Source organism: Aquarana catesbeiana, linkage group LG13, assembly GCF_042186555.1.
Source record: "Aquarana catesbeiana isolate 2022-GZ linkage group LG13, ASM4218655v1, whole genome shotgun sequence".
Classification (NCBI taxonomy): Eukaryota; Metazoa; Chordata; class Amphibia; order Anura; family Ranidae; genus Aquarana; species Aquarana catesbeiana.
Genome location: NC_133336.1, coordinates 141145894 through 141158584, shown reverse-complemented (window position 1 = coordinate 141158584; position 12691 = coordinate 141145894).

The following is a 12691-nucleotide window of genomic DNA, read 5'->3' as shown; positions in this document are numbered from 1 at the left end:
GGTAAAGTTTTCTGTATCCACCTGGACTCCTGGCTGGGCAGTGAAAGGGGGAACGCTAGCTTCTCCTGAATTAGGAGGAAACCACAAGGGGTTCTGGAGGGCTTAGGGAAGGCTGGCATGGGACCTAACCCTTTGGAGCTGAGGTGACACCCCACTGGTACTTGGCCTTTCTTGCCGAGGTACTGCAGTGCTGGTGGATGCCACTGCGGTGCTGGGGGATGCCACTGCCTCCTCACTAAAACGCCTTCGTTTGGCGGGTCGAGTTTCTTCCTCCTCTGAGTCCGTTAGTGTTCCACTACTGAGGACTGGCTCCTAATTTTCGTCAGAATCTGAATTGGAAAGGGAATCCGAATAAGAGAGCTCCACGTTGCTCTCATCGGCCGTGGAAAGAGTGTGGTATGCCTCCTCGGCGGAAAAGCTTTTTTTGGACATGGCTGCTGGTGGTTATGAGATTGCACAGGTGTGTGCTAAGCCTGCACCGATGAGGTGGCACTGATTGATGGCACAGATGTGCACTGATGAGGCGGCACAGATGGGCACTGATCGCACAGATGGGCACTGATGAGGCGGCACAAATGGGCACTGATGAGGCGGCACAGATGGGCACTGAGGAAGCAGCACAGATGGGCACTGATTGATTGCACAGATTTACACTAATGAGGCAGCACAGGTGGGCACAGATATGCACTGATGTGGCACTGGTGAGGTGGCACAGATGGGCACTGATGAGGCAGCACAGATGGGCACTGATGAGGCGGCACAGATGGGCACTGATGAGGCAGCACAGATGGGCACTGATAAGGTGGCACAGATGGGCACTGATTGCACAGATGTGCACTGAGGCGGCACAAATGGGCACTGATTGGTACAGATGGGCACTGATGAGGTGGCACAGATGGGCTCTGATGAGATGGCACTGATGGGCACTGATGAGGTGGCACAGATGGGCACTGATGAGTTGGCACAGATGCACACTGATTGCACAGATGCGCACTGATTGCACAGACGCGCACTGATGGGCACAGAGGGGCACTGATGGGCACAGACGGGCACTGATGGGCACAGATGGGCACAGATGGGCACAGACAGGCACAGACAGGCACAAGTGGGCACTGATACGCACAGGTGGGCACAGATGGCACTAGATGGATGTCACTGTGGGCACTGTTGGGCACTTTTTGGGCACACTTTTACTTTACTGTAAAAAATAACTCACAGAAGCTCTCTCTCTCCTTACACGCTGTCTCTGTGTGAGGAGAGAGAGCCGGCAATGAGAGATAATCTCAATTGTTTACATTTCAGATCATCTCTCATTTGGAGGCGACGATCGCACTGTAAACGGCCGCTGTGATTGGCCGTTTACAGCGATCTGTGATTGGCCGTGTCCAAGGGACACGGCCAACACAGATTTTCCCCGAGGCGTGCTCATGAGAGGGCGCTGGGAAGGAGGAAAGGGGACGACGTCAATAGACGTAGTCCCAGTATTTCAGATCCGCGCTGTTGCCGTCATTTGGCAATGGCCCGGATCTGAAGTGGTTAAGATGAATATTCTACCAAAGATTCTATACCTCCTTCAGGCAGTCCCAATTGCAATCCCTAGGAAGTTCTTTAGAAATATACAAATATTATTTACAAAATTCATCTGGGCACACAAACATCCTAGGATCAGAAGGACACTGTTGTCCCTACCAAAACAAAACGGGGGGCTGGCCGTCCCAGATATACATAAATATTACCAGGCAGTACATCTGGGCCGCCTGTTGGATTGGTGCCGACATAGAGAACTTAAAATTTTGCCAAGATTGGAGCAAGAGCAGAGTGGGGAGTTACTGTATAGGGCCCCTTGGTGTTTCAAGGACTTGGCACCTAAAACTAAGACACACCCAACAATAGGACCTACCCTCTGTGTTTGTTATAACCTTTTATTCAAGGGTAAGTTATCAACACAGAAATCACCCTTATTACCTATATTGGGGAACCCGCAATTCATATTAGGAACACAAAAAGGACCTCCTGATCAAACGGGGACTGTATCAGGCATTGCCAGAAATGGCCCCTTCCAATTAGATTTTTGGTCGGCGGTACAACTACGACATTATCTATGTACTAGTGTACCGCCAAGTCCTCTGGATCGGAATCTGTTACCACTCAAGAAATATTGTATGGAGACTGAACCAATAAAGCATGCTGTCTCCAGAATGTATGCGTTGTTGATTAAACCATCGGAGAACTATCAGTTACCTTTCCTCCAGAAATGGGAAACAGATTTGGGGAGGACCTTTTTGGAGGAACAAAAAACTAATATGATACATTCAATATTTAAGACAGTAATATGTACCAAAATACAGGAAACAAATTATAAAATAATTTCACAATGGTACAGAACCCCAGATAAACTTCAAAAGAAAGAGGAGAGTTAAATTTTTTTTTTGTTTTGTTTTGGGAGGGGGGTAAAGAAAGGAGGGGGAAATGGACTATAAATAGGAACTGCAGTTGGAATACTGAGAGGTAGTTGGAGTATTATGGCCAGGTCTGGGGGAAGTGCCCCCCTCCTGACACGGCAAGGAGTAACAACATGGAGGGCGGAAATGAGAGAGGAAGATTACTCTTCTTATTTCTTTGTCTTCTTTGCTTCTTTTGTGACTTCATTATGTTTATTTGGGTTCATTCTTTTATCCATCTTTATTGGATAATATATTAGAAACAGACAGGAGTAGATGGAATGGAATGTAACAAGTTATTATCATGTTTTTTTTTTTTTTATTTCTTGTCTGACTGTATGTGCAGAAATGGAATGTAATATACAGAAGGATTGTTCATTTTTCTCCTGTTTATATAAAAGAAAAATAAACAAATTATAAAAAAACCAAAGAGTTGGTGACAGGGCCTGAGAAGAGCTAGAGAAAAGATTGGAAGATCCATAATCGTCTTGAATCGCCTAATCTCAAGTCTGCTCTTCTCGAGGAGCAGCAAAGTTCCTTTTCACTCAAATGTGCCCACTAGGTGTTATATTGCAGAAATATAATGCAAAATTTGGGCAGGAGACTCAGGATTAGGGATGAGCTTTGTGTTCAAGTCGAACCCATGTTCGTTTCGAACATCGTCTGTTCGCCCGTTCGCCGAATTGTGAACGATATGGGCCGTTCGCGCCAAATTCGTGTGGTGCGGCACGGCCCATAATTCACTGTGGCATCTATGGCTGATGATTGGCCAAGCATGCACTAAGACCCGCATGCTTGGCCAATCACAGCGCCGTCTGTAGAGAGAGCTGTAATGGCCAAAGCCAGGGTGGCTTTGGCCAATTATGGCTCAGGGGGTTTAGTACACGCCCCGCACTATATAAGATCGCCTGCACGGCGGCCCTGTGTAGTGTGTGTCCTAACTTTGAGATACAGAGACAGAGAGATAGTGTCATTTGATTTAAGTTAGATAGATTAGGCAGGACAGTCAGTGAGTTAGCTGCACTTACAGTGTATTGTGTATATATATGCATCCCAGGTGTTGTATATATATATATATATATATATATATATATATATATACACACTGTATTCAGTTTAGCTAGATCCATTCCTGTTATTATCTTCCAACTGACAGGCAGGCTTGTGTTGTTACAATATTTACAGCTACCTGAAGAAAATTGCTGGTGTTCTTCTGATCCTATTAGTACCACAGTCAGGCAGCTAGACTATTTACAGTTAGTGTAGTGCATCCTCCTCACAGTGTTCAGCTAAAGCTACAAGTTAGTTTAGTGTGACCTCTGCACAGTGTTCAGCTAAAACTACCTGTAGAAGGTTGGTTGTGTTTTCCTGATCCTATCACTACCACAGGAAGCTACAGTATTTTAACGTTAGTGTAGTGCAACCTCTGCACAGTGTTCAGCTAAAACTACCTGAAGAAGGTTGGTGGTGTTTTCCTGATCCTATCACTACCGCAGGCAGCTACAGTATTTTAACGTTAGAGTAGTGCGTCCTCTGCACAGTGTTCAGCTAAAGCTATCTGAAGAAGGTTGGTGGTGTTTTCCTGATCCTATCAGTACCGCAGGCAGCTACATTATTTACATGTTAGTCTAGTGCAACCTCTGCATAGTGTTCAGCTAAAGCTACCTGTAGAAGGTTGGTGGTGTTTTCCTGATCCTATCACTACCGCAGCCAGCTACATTAGTCCTCTGCACAGTGTTCAGCTAAAGCTACAAGTTAGTGTAGTGCGACCTCTGCACAGTGTTCATCTAAAGCTACCTGTAGAAGATTGGTGGTGTTCTCATACTACAGGCAGGCAGTTGATTTTGCTAGTATCAGTATATATATATATATATATATATATATATATATATATATATATATATATATATATATATATATATCAGCTTAGTGCAGCTACATCTCACTGCAGGCCATTATGTCTGGAAGGCCACCAAGGAGAGGCAGACAGTCACAAGCCAATAAAAGAGGGCAAGCAGGCTCTGTGTCTAGAGGCAACAGTGCTGGTCCTGGAGATGGTGCATCCTCATCAGCATGTGGCCGTGGGACACGCTTGGCCTTTTTTTCGGCAGCTGGCCGCGTTGAGCCGCAATATGCAGAAGACTTGGTCGAGTGGATGACCAAGCCATCCTCGTCCTCCTCATCCTCTCTCACCCATGCTCAGCTGCCAACGCGGCCTCTTCCCTCAGCTCAATGGCATCAGTGACTCCTTCCCTAGCCCCACCATGTCCTCCTGAGGAGTCCCTCGAACTGTTTGACCATAGTGTTGGGTACATGTTCCAGGAGGATGCCCAGTGTTTAGAAGGCTCTGATGATGATACTGAGCTAGATGAAGGCAGTAACGTGAGCATGGACAGAGGGGGTGCCCAAGAAGGACAGCAATCTGGCAGTCATGTTCCCCCAGCTGCAGCATACTGCCAGGTTTGCTCCAGTGATGAGGAGGGAGGGGATGATGAGGTCACTGACTCAACGTGGGTGCCTGATAGGAGAGAGGAGGAGGAGGAACATCACCAATGAGGCAGGATGCCCTCCAGGGGCCAGCCTAAGAGCAGCACACTGACTGCATCACACCGCAAAGCTCAGCATGTGCAGGGCGCTGCTGTCTCTGCGCGTTATTCCAAAAGTTCTTTGGTGTGGGCCTTTTTTGAGATGAGTGCATCAGATCCCACTGCTGCTATTTGCAACATATGTCTCAAGCGTATCTCACGTGGCCAAAACATCTCCCACTTGGGAACCACATGCTTGACCAGACATATGTTGACCTGCCATGCAGTTCGTTGGCAAGCGTATCTAAAAGACCCACACCAAAGAACAAAGAGGACCTCTCATTGCTCCTCATCAGCTGAGATCTCCAACCCCACTATACCTTCAGTCCTCTCTGAGATCTGCACTGAGAGGAATGAAGGTGTAGAATTAGGTGTGTCACAGCCAAGTACTTGTGGGCAATCTGCTTTCGGTACACTGACGTCAGATTGTACCAGGCAAATTTCTCTGCCCCGTGGTAAAATAGTGAAAAAGAAAAAATGCAACGCTAAAAGAAAAGTATCAATCGTTGATACGTGATATACAATGTATGAATATCTCAAAGTACATATAATTACATGTGTGTAAAAAACATATACATCTAGAAAACGAAATAGGTTAGGAGTTAGACCTCCGAAACATCCGTTTAGGATGTACACCTTTAACGAAAACCCATGTATATAAATAGGTCTATATATCCAAACAAGGTATGTATATGTTAATGATCCAAGGATTTAACATAAATGATTATGCATAAGGAAGTCCATGAAATATCAGGTGAGTACAAAAGTGTTATACACCTTAACGTGTAAATAATATGATATTCAAGTGTTGATAGTAGATCCACCACCATGATTGAAAATGGGGGGGGGGGCTTACCGGAACAAGTGGACACAGATGGGTATACACTCACTGTGTCGATTAAGCTTATGTAGCTGTAGATCCCCGGAGATGGTATGGGAGTAGCCAAGGTGCTTGTAGAGGGTATGCACGGTGGAGGCAAGTCCAATTAAGTATCACCAGCGTATGAGGAAAAAACATGAAAGTACATAGCCTGATACTGCGTAGACAGCCATGAGGCAAAATTTAGCACAAATAATTATATATGAACAAATCCATGAATTGACCGGTAAGATGTAAAAAATGTTAGACACCCAGAAGTGTAAGTGACATAATATTCAAGTGTTGATAGCAGGTCCACCACCATAAGTAAAAGCGGGGGGCTTACCAGAGCAAATGGACACAGATGGGTATACACCCACTGTGTCTATTGAGCTTGTATAGCTGTAGAACCCTGGAAACAGAATGAGGGTAGCCAAGGTACTTGTGGAGGGTATGTATGATGAGGACAAGTCCAATCAAGTATCCACAGCTTCTTTAAAACAGCAATTTCATTTTCTATGCTGCTTTCCTTCCCTTTTAGAGCTTTCTTCGGGATGCACTTCACTGCAAAAAGTTTACCAGTCACCTTGTCTTGGGCTAACACCACTTCCGAGAATGCTCCCCTGTAAAAAGTGGAGACCAATGGCCGACAACGTCAGACAAGCTCAGTTCTGCGAGAGATAGGAAAGTCTGAATAGCTAGACCTATGATCAGTGTTGGGGTCACAAGCCAAGGTCGTGCAGGAGGAGAGTTTCATAGTCAGGGGTCACAAGCCAAAGTAATTTCCAAACAGCAGTAGCCCAAGCCATAAGCAGGATCAGACGACAATAATCTGGCCAGATTGTACCAGGCAAATTTCCCTGCCCCAGCTGCTGCACCACCGAAAGAAGTTCGCTCCCAGCCATCCACATGCCCAGCGGTTGAATGCTAGCTTGGCAAAATTGCTAGCACTTCAACTGCTACCTTTTCAGTTGGTAGACTCTGCCCCCTTCCGTGAGTTTGTGGAATGTGCGGTTCCTCAGTGTCAGGTACCAAAACGCCACTTTTTCTCATGGAAGGCGATTCCAGCTCTCTACCGGCATGTGGAAGGCAATGTCCATGCCTCGGTGGACAGGGCAGTCAGCGGTAAGGTGCATATCACTGCTGATTTATGGACCAGCAGGCATGGACAGGGACGTTACCTAAGCTTCACCGTGCATTGGGTGACTCTGCTGGCAGCTGGGAAGGATGCAGGACAAGTTGCAGTAGTGTTGGAGGTTGTTCCTCCAACACGCCTCCAAAATGCCACTACTAATGATTCTGATGCACCTCTCTCCTCCACTCCCTCCTCTTCTTCTTCCTCCATGGCCTCTTTCTGTGCTTTGTCCTCGGAACCAGTGGTGCTCTGTAGGCATTCAAGGGGCTACGCAAGTATGCAGGCCAAAAGATGCCATGCGGTGCTTGAGCTGGTGTGCTTGGGGGACAGGAGCCACACTGGGGCAGAGGTTCTGTCAGCTCTGCAGGGGCAGGTTCAGAGGTGGTTAACGCCACGCCAACTTAAGGCAGGAATGGTGGTTTGCGACAATGGCACCAACCTCCTCTCTGCCCTCCGTCAGGGACAACTGACCCATGTGCCCTGTTTGGCTTACGTCCTTAACTTGGTGGTGCAGCGGTTCTTGGGCAGGTACCCAGCCTTACAGGATGTCCTGAGGCAGGCCAGGAAAGTCTGTGTGCATTTCTGCTGGTCATATAATGCCAGTGCTCGGCTGGCAGACCTCCAAAAGGAATTTAACCTGCCCAAGAACCGCCTAATCTGTGACATGCCCACCAGGTGGAACTCAACGTGGGCCATGCTGCAGCAGCTGAACATGCAGCAGAGGGCCATCAATGAGTACCTGTGCGACTATGGCACCAGGACAAGGTCAGGGGAGCTTTTTTGTTTTCCCCACGCCAGTTGGCCATGATCAGGGATGCATGCACTGTCCTGTCACCATTTGAGGAGGCCACGAGGATGGTGAGCAGTAACAGTGCATGCATCAGTGACACTGTCCCCCTTGTCCACCTGTTGGAGCACACGCTGCGTGGAATAATGGACAGGGCACTTGAGGCAGAACAGAGGCAGCAAGAGGAGGACTTCCTTAGCTCTCAAGGCCCCCTTTATCCAGACAGTGTTCTTGCGTGCCCGCCGATCACACAGGACGAGGAGGAGGAGGATTGTGTCAGTATGGAAGTGGAGCCTGGCACTCAGCATCAGCAGCAGTCTTTAAAGGGGTCATTTACAGTCCCAAGAAACACATGGACTTGTACATGGCTGGGAGGAGGTGGCTGTCTCAGACCCAGAGGACTCCGGACCGAATGCCTCAGCAAACCTACGCTGCATGGCCTCCCTGATCCTGCATAGCCTGCGGAAGGATCCTCGTATTCGTGGTATCAAGGAGAAGTAACAATACTGCCTGGCAACCCTCCTTGATCCACGTTACAAGGGTAAGGTTGCAGACCTTATCTTGCCGTCCAAACACACACAACAAACCAAGTTTAGCACTGTCCCCACTATACCTATTCCAACAGTAAACAGTCTGTATGTATATTCCTCGCTTAAGGTGTTGCAGCTCTCCCAATAGTCCACTGGGTGATAGACATGATTCTGAAAATATATAAAAACAAGAGAGAGCGCACGCCAGCCCTAGTGTGTTATCGTTTAATAGATGAAGGTAAGTGTATAAAAAACGAGGGTTGCACTCACAAACATCCAGCGTTAAATGGCATAAACAGCTCCATAATAGCCTCCTCTCCTGGTCTGTAGGAATCAGTTAGCTCATAGCAACTAGCAGTGTGGAAAAGTAATCCAGTAAGCACAGACCGCCTGCTTGCTTGTAACACACACCGCCCAAAGCACTCGCACGGACCAGCCGGCGCTGCCTGACGTCACTCATGGCCAGGGAGGTGATGCAGCTGACTCCTCTCGTAGGGCTTCATGCAATTGCTAGGACAACATGTTTTGGAGGAGTGGCCTCCTTCTTCAGGTAACGCCCTCATCTCCTCTAGTGATAATATATGCTATTATGCTATTGCTATTATCTTGCCGTCGCAGAGGGAGCAGAAGATGAAACATCTTTGGGAGGCCTTGCAGGTCTGTGCAGGTTACAAACTCCTGTTTCTGGACAACGTGTTGCTGAGGCTTCGGTCAGTCAAAGAAGAAGCAATGGAGAAGGTGGCCGTCTGACCGATGCATTCAGACAATTTTTTAGTCTGCAGCCCCAAGGTATGATCGGTTCCAGCAACCATCGCCAGCATCTGTTTTACATGGTGCAGGAATACCTAGGGGCAAGATCTGACTTGGACACCTTTCCCACCGCAAATCCTCTGGGTTACTGGGTCTTGAGGATGGATCAATGTCCAGAGCTTGCACAGTATGCAATTGAGCTACTGGCCTGTCCTGCATCCAGCGTTCTTTCGGAACACACATTCAGTGCTGCTGGAGGCTTTGTAACCAATCACAGGGTGAATCTGTCCACCAACTCGGTCGATTGACTGATCTTCATAAATATGAATCAGTCTTGGATCACCACTAGGGATGAGCCGAACACCCCCCTGTTCGGTTCGCACCAGAACATGCGAACAGGAAAAAAGTTCGTTCGAACATGCGAACACCGTTAAAGTCTATGGGACACGAACATGAATAATCAAAAGTGCTAATTTTCAAGGCTTATATGCAAGTTATTGTCATAAAAAGTGTTTGGGGACCTGGGTCCTGCCCCAGGGGACATGGATCAATGCAAAAAAAAGTTTTAAAAACGGCCGTTTTTTCAGGAGCAGTGATTTTAATAATGCTTAAAGTCAAACAATAAAAGTGTAATATCCCTTTAAATTTCGTACCTGGGGGGTGTCTATAGTGTGCCTGTAAAGGGGCGCATGTTTCCTGTGTTTAGAACAGTCTGACAGCAAAATGACATTTTGAAGGAAAAAACTCATTTAAAACTACCCGCGGCTATTGCATTGCCGACAATACACATAGAAGTTCATTGATAAAAACGGCATGGGAATTCCCCAAAGGGGAACCCCGAACCAAAATTAAAAAAAAAAAATGACGTGGGGGTCCCCCTAAATTCCATACCAGGCCCTTTAGGTCTGGTATGGATATTAAGGGGAACCCCGGCCAAAATTTAAAAAAAAAAATGACGTGGGGTTCCCCCTAAATTCCATACCAGACCCTTCAGGTCTGGTATGGATTTTAAGGGGAACCCCGCGCCAAAAAAAAAAAAAAAAAACGGCGTGGGGTCCCCCCAAAAATCCATACCAGACCCTTATCCGAGCACGCAACCTGGCAGGCTGCAGGAAAAGAGGGGGGGACGAGAGTGCGGCCCCCCCTCCCTCCTGAACCGTACCAGGCCACATGCCCTCAACATTGGGAGGGTGCTTTGGGGTAGCCCCCCAAAACACCTTGTCCCCATGTTGATGAGGACAAGAGCCTCATCCCCACAACCCTGGCCGGTGGTTGTGGGGGTCTGCGGGCGGGGGGCTTATCGGAATCTGGAAGCCCCCTTTAACAAGGTGACCCCCAGATCCCGGCCCCCCCCTGTGTGAAATGGTAAGGGGGTACATAAGTACCCCTACCATTTCACGAAAAAAGTGTCAAAAATGTTAAAAATGACAAGAGACAGTTTTTGACAATTCCTTTATTTAAATGCTTCTTCTTTCTTCTATCTTCCTTCATCTTCTGGTTCTTCTGGCTCTTCTGGTTCTTCTGGTTCTTCCTCCGGCGTTCTCGTCCAGCATCTCCTCCGCGGCGTCTTCTGTCTTCTTCTCCTCGGGCCGCTCCGCACCCATGGCATGGGGGGGAGGCTCCCGCTCTTCTCTTCTTCTCTTCTTCTTTTCTTCTTTTCTTCTTTTCTTCTCTTCTTCTCTTCTTCTTCATTTTCTTCTCCGGGCCGCTCCGCAATCCATGCTGGCATGGAGGGAGGCTCCCGCTGTGTGACGGCGCTCCTCGTCTGACAGTTCTTCGCCCGCCCCCCTCTGACGCACGTTCCCGTCAAGTCACCGTGCGTCAGAGGGGGGCGAGGTCACCGGGTGGCCCCGCCCCCCCCCGTTATTTAAGAACTGTCAGACGAGGAGCGCCGTCACACAGCGGGAGCCTCCCTCCATGCTAGCATGGATTGCGGAGCGGCCCGGAGAAGAAAATGAAGAAGAAGAGAAGAAGAGAAGAAAAGAAGAAAAGAAGAAAAGAAGAAGAGAAGAAGAGAAGAGCGGGAGCCTCCCCCCCATGCCATGGGTGCGGAGCGGCCCGAGGAGAAGAAGACAGAAGACGCCGCGGAGGAGATGCTGGACGAGAACGCCGGAGGAAGAACCAGAAGAACCAGAAGAGCCAGAAGAACCAGAAGATGAAGGAAGATAGAAGAAAGAAGAAGCATTTAAATAAAGGAATTGTCAAAAACTGTCTCTTGTCATTTTTAACATTTTTGACACTTTTTTCGTGAAATGGTAGGGGTACTTATGTACCCCCTTACCATTTCACACAGGGGGGGGGCCGGGATCTGGGGGTCATCTTGTTAAAGGGGGCTTCCAGATTCCGATAAGCCCCCCGCCCGCAGACCCCCACAACCACCGGCCAGGGTTGTGGGGATGAGGCCCTTGTCCTCATCAACATGGGGACAAGGTGTTTTGGGGGGCTACCCCAAAGCACCCTCCCAATGTTGAGGGCATGTGGCCTGGTACGGTTCAGGAGGGAGGGGGGGCCGCACTCTTGTCCCCCCCTCTTTTCCTGCGGCCTGCCAGGTTGCGTGCTCGGATAAGGGTCTGGTATGGATTTTTGGGGGGACCCCACGCCGTTTTTTTTTTTTTTTTTTGGCGCGGGGTTCCCCTTAAAATCCATAGCAGACCTGAAGGGTCTGGTATGGAATTTAGGGGGAACCCCACGTCATTTTTTTAAAAAAATTTTGGCCGGGGTTCCCCTTAATATCCATACCAGACCTGAAGGGCCTGGTATGGAATTTAGGGGACCCCCACGTCATTTTTTTTTTTTAATTTTGGTTCGGGGTTCCCCTTTGGGGAATTCCCATGCCGTTTTTATCAATGAACTTCTATGTGTATTGTCGGCAATGCAATAGCCGCGGGTAGTTTTAAATGAGTTTTTTCCTTCAAAATGTCATTTTGCTGTCAGACTGTTCTAAACACAGGAAACATGCGCCCCTTTACAGGCACACTATAGACACCCCCCAGGTACGAAATTTAAAGGGATATTACACTTTTATTGATTGACTTTAAGTATTATTAAAATCACTGCTCCTGAAAAAACGGCCGTTTTTAAAACTTTTTTTTGCATTGATCCATGTCCCCTGGGGCAGGACCCAGGTCCCCAAACACTTTTTATGACAATAACTTGCATATTAGCCTTTAAAATTAGCACTTTTGATTTCTCCCATAGACTTTTAAAGGGTGTTCCGCGGCATTCGAATTTGCCGCGAACACCCCAAATTGTTCGCTGTTCGGTGAACTTGCGAACAGCCAATGTTCGAGTCGAACATGAGTTCGACTCGAACTCGAAGCTCATCCCTAATCACCACCAGCTACCAAGCACCTGATGCTGATGTAACTGAATACATTTTTTTGAAATGTCAGATCCCTTCAAAGACTGACTATGCTGATGCTGAGTGACTATCCTGTTATACTGAGTAATTATCCTCTTCCTTCTCAATGATCATGATGATAGCTTGTAAGAACATTTTTGGTTCTGGGCGCCGCCACTCCCGCCACCAGTGCCTAAGGCCCAATTTTTCAGCCCCTGTTTAACAGGGCATGTAATTACAATTTTTCATGCAATTCTTTGCAGC